This window comes from Cataglyphis hispanica, chromosome 6 (genome assembly GCF_021464435.1).
Source record: "Cataglyphis hispanica isolate Lineage 1 chromosome 6, ULB_Chis1_1.0, whole genome shotgun sequence".
Classification (NCBI taxonomy): Eukaryota; Metazoa; Arthropoda; class Insecta; order Hymenoptera; family Formicidae; genus Cataglyphis; species Cataglyphis hispanica.
This window is the reverse complement of record NC_065959.1, coordinates 1,088,129-1,095,400: the sequence shown is the minus strand read 5'-3', so window position 1 is coordinate 1,095,400 and position 7,272 is coordinate 1,088,129.

Sequence of the window (7,272 nt, the reverse complement as noted above, 5' to 3'; positions counted from 1 at the left end):
TGATCTTGCAATTATTTTAATATCGCGCGGATCGATCCTGTCGAATATTATTTGATGATGTCTTCGAAAGTATTTGTCACGTTTTTCGCGGTCTCGGCGAGGAAATCAGGACAGAGAAACTGAAAGGCGTGCAACGATCGAGTTGTCAGTTGAAGGAGCAATCGATTAGAGTTACGAGCTCTTAACGAGCATCTGGCCACGCACTACGACAAGAGAGAAGTTCGCGAGAAGTGTAATGTATCTTGTAATAAATCCTGAAGACAACATAATTACGACACTCTTTCTACGGATGTATGCCGCGATCGATGCTCGGATGCTGACGATTAACCTTGAACTGTAACTTTTCTCAGGATCCCCATTTACCGGATTGTCCCTAATCGCTACTAAATATCGACTCACTCGCTTTAGCGTGTTGCATGACGTTTTTACAGCTAAGTGCGTCCTTACGTGACTGATCGAATGTTGTTAATCGCGAGACGCGCGTTATCCGAAGTGGCAAAGCTGCATTCTCCCTTCTCAACGTAATTTTGCGCAATGATCGTATCTGCCTAATGATCGTCAGATGATCGTTAAATCTTCCTGAAATTATTTGTCGGGAAATGCGCTCGCATGTGCATAATTCTACGTATTATCTATTACTAAGAAAGATGATTATATACATACAGCTTTTACTGTTACACGATAAAATAAATATCAAAAGACAATATCGAGAAATTCCTGATATGAAATATTAAATATAATATATTATTCTTAGCGAGATCAAATCCATCGATTATTGAGAATATCGCTTACTACGGTATTTAACCGAAAATCGTGTGCGCAGAATCGTTCCCCTTTCCGGGCTCGCGTCGAAAAGTTCTTGCCTCCGCATGGCAACGATCGCTCACGCACACGCCTACGCACGTGCTTCGACGCGCAAGGGAGGATGGTAAGAACAACACCACACGATCGTCCGCCCCCACGTCCGCAAGGACAGCGATCGAGTCTCGCCGCACGTAGTACATTACGTATTGTGTGCTTACAGTTTATAGAGGATGATGCGCGGCTGCAACGATCACATTCGCGTCTCTCCCTTTCTCCCCCCCCCCTACCCCCCGCAGTTAACTCAAATTGCATTATGGCAGGGCTGGTTGCGTTCTGGATGCCGATTGGGGTGGGTTCGCATCTCCCTCGTGTGGAGGGTTACCGGAGGATAGATATGTACATATATATATATATATATATATATATATATATATATATATATATATACACTCTGTGTATATGTGTATGCTATGCAAACACGAGATATGTCCCATCTTACGTGCGTATGCGTGTATACGTTGTGCGTGTATATCGCGTCACGCACGCTGACCCCGCGGCAGATCAGGACTATTTGTTTAATAGGGATTATTGTGTCGGTCGGCGGGGATGATCGAGCTGCGAATTGAAATCAAATGACACGTGACGCCCCTCGCCAATGACGGCCTCTTTGTGCCATGATGCACGGCGACGGCCCGTATACGTATATATATATATATATAGGTATTGACCTTGTTACCGTTGCTCAGGGTGCGTCCCGAGATAAGTGCACCGCGTAATTCGATAGCCGCTACGTGCAGTTAAACCCGTCGATCACGCTCGCAAATCTAACAGAAACGTCACCTAATTAATTACAAGTGTGCGTAAAGATTTATCACGAAATATATCTATGATTATAAAATAAATACCGTGTAATATTATACATAAAAAAGTATTATGCATATTAAAGTGCATAAATCCCGAAAAAATTTATGAAGAAAATTCATAATTTCAGGCTCGACATTTCCATACCGTTCTCGCGGCGGAATTAAATTACACTGAAATTTAATATCCAGAGATCATGGGGAGTTAGTCTTACAAATTACACGGGACAACATGCTCATCAGGCGCGGCCGATTTTTTATGATTATTTCGAATCGACTGCTTGACTCATCTCTCGCTCTCTACGCCTCTCTGCGTGCACGGAGAAAATGATTGCGTTTTACCCAAACTGGATTTACAGCGGGTTCCGTATTCGCGGTCCCGGGGATCCGTTATGTTGTAATTGGCCGGTCGTACAATTACCGGAGCGACCGCGATTACTTCGCTCCTTCGGTTTAGTGACGTTAAATACAGGTAAGGGGTGTTGTAACGTTACGGAATTGCCGCGTTGTTACAAACTCGCAATTATCTATCCAATGCCGCGTCCGTCGTCGACGAGATCGGTTGTGGATCTTTTTCCGCGCATTAAATTGCTTCATTATGTAATAGAAAAGATCATGCAAAATGCCGATCGCGCATATTAAAGTACGCGAGAAACTATAATATCAATTATAAGAACGAACGAAAAGAACGACGCGCAAATTTCCGTTCTTGCCTCTTACGGCATTGTTTTCTTAAATTAACCGGTGTACCTATCCGTGAATAATGAGATTGCTTTATTAGCCCATCTTATTGTTATATCATATACATCCTCTCATTGTCAGATGCATCATTATTAGCGTCATTATTCAATTCTGATATGCAGACGTTACATCTGATATGCGGACGTAGCTATTTTAACTTTTTAACGTCATACCACGGTTGACGTAATTTCCACGATTGCTAAATACTTGCGCGATATCGAAACTTCCATGATTGCTAATATTTTCAGCAACAAAATTGCGAAACAAAGAGGAAAAATAAAAAATGCATATATATCTTCATAGAGATGAGCAAAAGGAGCAATCAGCTGATGCAGAATTCTCTTTGCGTTATAACAATATTATTATAAGTAATTAGATGTTATTATAATTAAAAAATTTAAACAAAAATCGCTTAATAAACAAATTAAAAAGAGACCTGAGCGGCGCCGTGAACCGAAACGAGTGATAAGCCAATAAATCATTTCGCAACATTCCGTCGTAATTACATCAGCTTACTCTAAACAAGCGATGATAAGGACATCGATCTCTCTTTTTCTTCCCGTCCATTACTAAATGACTTCTTGTTTTCATCCCGTTATTTATCGCAATGAGACTTAACGCGTTGCGATTTATCTAATTAGCGGCACTGAAAGCAGCATAAGCTCGAAAAAAAATCAGATGACAAACAAAACGGTATTTTGTAACATACATTAATGAACATCGTTCACTAATGAGGAGATTAATAAATTGTTCGATTTAAAAATAGGTATATATACATACATTAGCAAATAATACTTCGTTCATATGCGATTTATACTTGAAAGTAAAATTACCCTACATAATTTCAGAGACACGCGCAATAAACTCTTAACAATTATAACGTAAAAAAAAATTGTCAGAACGTTCAGTAAGGTAGAAAAGTGCATCTTTTATCGTCACTCGTAAAGACCAGATCGAATGAAATGGACCCGAAGTAACATGACATTTTCTTCTTCTGGCGAAACGAACGGCGGCAAAGTGTAGATATTTCCTAAAGCACGATCGCGATGCGGCATTCGCCGTTCAACAGCACGGAGGCGAAAATCCATCTTTCGAGAGGCGAGTAGCTACTGCTACTTCTCCCCTAGGAGACTAGGAGCCAACGAGAGAGAATAGTGCGAAATGCGAAACGAAGAAAGAGGTAGAGGAAAAGAGAGAGGGAGAGAAGGAGAAAGATGGGGGAGAAAGAGGAGGCTAGGTGGTGAGCAAATGGAAGTCGGTGAATCACGAAACAAGCGGTATGTAAATCCGCGTAACGGGGCCGTTTATTCGTCCCATAAAAAGGCCAATAAAACCTTCTTTCGCAGTGGAAGATATACTCCCGGGCCCTCGTCTACCCACCCCGCGCTTCCGTTCGCCACCCCACGGCTCCCCTTCTTACCCCCGGAAAAATGACAGAGAATAAATCGCCGTTGGGATAAAGAATGCGAGACCTGGCTAGGAGGATAGAAGGGGAGGATTGCCGTTCGCTCTCCGCCTTCTAGTTATTCGCCCTCCGCAGACGACGGATTTTCCCCAGAAGCCGAGAGAAATCGTTCTACATATTGTCTGGAATTGATCTCGCGTTTCCCGCTTCGCCGCCCCCGCACGAGGAACCAGTTCCTCTTTTTTTTCTTTTTTTTTTCATCTGAATAGCGAAGCTGCGAGATACTTATTCTCGCCGTGATTTCCATGTTGGTGAAAGAGGGTGACGAATGAGGCGAATGATTGTGGAAATTTCGGTGAAACGGGGGAAAATGTAGACAGTGTTTCTTCAATTAAGCAGTCTCTTGCACATCGCGACTCAACTCGGAAATTTATTGCAACTAACGATAGAGATTTATGTACCGAGATATATTTAGAAACGACCGCAGCTCGAATTAGCCGTCAGTTCTTATTTTAATCACGATTGTGAATTATTATCAGAAGCAGTAAAAACGCTAAAACAATCGTTTTTTTACGTAAAAGAAATGTGGAAAATTATTCCATAAAAGTATTGTAATACTTATTTTTTTTTAAAGAATGTGTCGATTGAATTATATAGTAAATACCATTAAATAAAAATTTCAAAATATTATTTTTGTGAAGTTTTTATAACTAATTATCTAAATTTTTTTTTAATGTTAATTCTACGTGGGTTGTCTCGCTGTATATAATAATTTGCAGCAATTCTTGGGAATACGGTGGCGATTTTCCCGCGATAAATGGACATGAAAGACGGCAAGGGACGAGTGGATAATCCGACGGGTACCGTGTTTACACTGTAAACAACGTCTTGGTGTTGGGAAAATATTATTGTAACGGGGGTTGGCAGCTCTGTCTGAATCCTCGTGAAAGCGATACAGCAGTTTATATCGGAGCCAGGTGCCAACTTTCCGAGATAATGCTCAAGGCAGTGAAGAAAGAAAATATAACGGGTGGCAGGCAGAGTTGCGCGGCTGCCAACTGTACAACTGACATCGTAATTACTATAAATTGCTACATCATCGTATTTACATTACGATAAAATTGTTCTCTTCTTACATGATACATTTGCTGATATTAAGTCAATGTGATTAATACGCGTAGTAATTTATCAGCCAGATGAAACGACTAATTAACTATATATTTTTATTATCTTTTGTTAAGGCGTGTCTATACAAAATAAAATCCGCGCGAGAAGCTTCATCCTTCGAAAATATAGTTCGTGTGTTCCTATTTTGTCTTTATTTACTCTGAACGAGGGAAAATCGATTGTGACGGCAGCACGTGCCATCCGTTAATTCGAAGCAGACTCTCGACAGAGTTTTTCGAAACATAAATCTCGTTTGCGATATGTATCCCGATGTTTTCCCCTTTATTCTCTCCGATTTTTTTACATATTTCGCTTTCACGATATTTTATAGTTGCAATAAACTTTTTTGATTATCATGTTCGAACTCAATGTAGTTGGACATTTTAATCAGCCATATTAGTGGCTACTTAAATATATCTACACACGATATCAATCAATAAAAATTATGATATACAGGAAGAAAATCATTTTGACAGAAATTTATGAAACAGAAACATCTGTTTATGAAAAACTTTTGTAATTAAAAAAATGCAATTAAAAAAATATAATATTTATTACATGTATCATTGTTTACTATTGATCCCGAATGCTATTAGATCTAAATTAGAACGCATCTTAATAACGCGCATAAAAAGCAAACGCTGTTTACGTTACGCGCGCGACGCAATTAATATAAATCTCACGGTCGCCGGAGATGCGCGACAAATCCCTGCCGTCAATTTCTCGCGCGTATTAGCCGGCAGATAATATTGCGAGCTCAGAGCGGGGTATGAAAGCCATTCCTCGTCCGGGTATTCGAGCGGAGAATGCTGGATGAGCGGAGAGAAGTTGGAAGCTGTGCCGTTCTCTCTCGCTCGTCCTCTCGCCTCTTTCCGTTCTTCGTCAGTAAATCGCTTGGGGCGTGCTAACGAAACCATCATAAGCAAGCACTCTTCGACAAATTCATAAAGTACAGTTCATAAAACGTGTACTTAAGGCGCGGCGGGGGGCAGCAGACGAAGGACAGAGCGGAGCTCGTAACACCGGCATAACCGACCGGCGTGTTAAGTTGAGCGGATAAAACGATGGCGCGTGCAGCGTGAATTTTCTCAACACCAAGTTCAAGTATTCTCGAATATCGAGACACTTGGGCGTGGTCAGAGAAAAGGAGAAATTCGGCTCCGAAATCGTTCGTTATTAAAATTAAACGAGCTTTAAAAATTTGGTTATCAATAGCATTAGCACCGAGTACTGCTACGATAAATTTTTAAGTTTTCTCATAAACAGATTAAAAATTAAGTTCAAGGTTTATCTATCACCCTCTACATAAAATCACGATAAAATATTAAAGTGTAATAACCTCTCTCCATGTACAAGCATCGCGCACAAAAATGAATAATACTATCGCAAGTGAGATCGCTCTCCTGCGACTTCCTGCTTCAATAATAATCGCAATAATTTCTACCTTTAACCGCGGCTTCCTCCTCCTCCTCCTCCTCCTCCTTGGATGCTCTGTTGTTGTGGACGTCGCAAAGATCTCTGAAACAACAGATACGTTCATTGTTAGACAACAAAGGCGTGATCCATTAATCGCGCGTATAGTATAAGCGGCACGCGAACATAATGACGGACAATGGTGCGTATATGAAGCTTGCATGCACGCCTCGTCGGAGGGTTCGATCGCGCGCTATAAATTCCAGCGAATGCATCTCTGCGCGTAACAGGATACAAGGCATGCACGAGATGCGCGCGAGTGCGGCGTTTTGTTTCTGAGAACTTCAACAAAGTAACAATCGTCTGTAGGAAATCATGCTTCTCTGTCCCTCTCCCTTTTTCCTTCTGTTATAAAGAAACGATATTAATTACCGTTCGCCTCTCTCATAGTCGGAAGAGGCCCGGATAATATTCGTCACTGGCGCGCACGGGGCCCCGGGGGCCCAAAAAACATTTATACGGCACTCTCGCCACCAGGGCATAAGCGAGAGAGATCGAGAATGTGTTAAAACGCATTCTAATGCGTGAATGCATGCGTGCTGGTCCGCGTGAGCGTGTGCACGATGCTTTAACAAGGGTCTGACAGGCTCGTTGCCGTTGTTATTTATCGGTTATGTCGGCGCATCTCCCATCTCGACGAGAAAAGCCCCCGCTATCCTCTCCTCCTGCCTCCTCCCCTCCCTGCCCACTCCGTCTCTCCCCCTGCGCTCCTGCACCCCGATTCACCCTCTACTTCCACTTCTCTCTTTCCACTCTTCGCACTCATCCCTCGTCGACTCGCGCGTGTAAAAGTCGCGTATATGCTCGTGCGTGCATACCAAC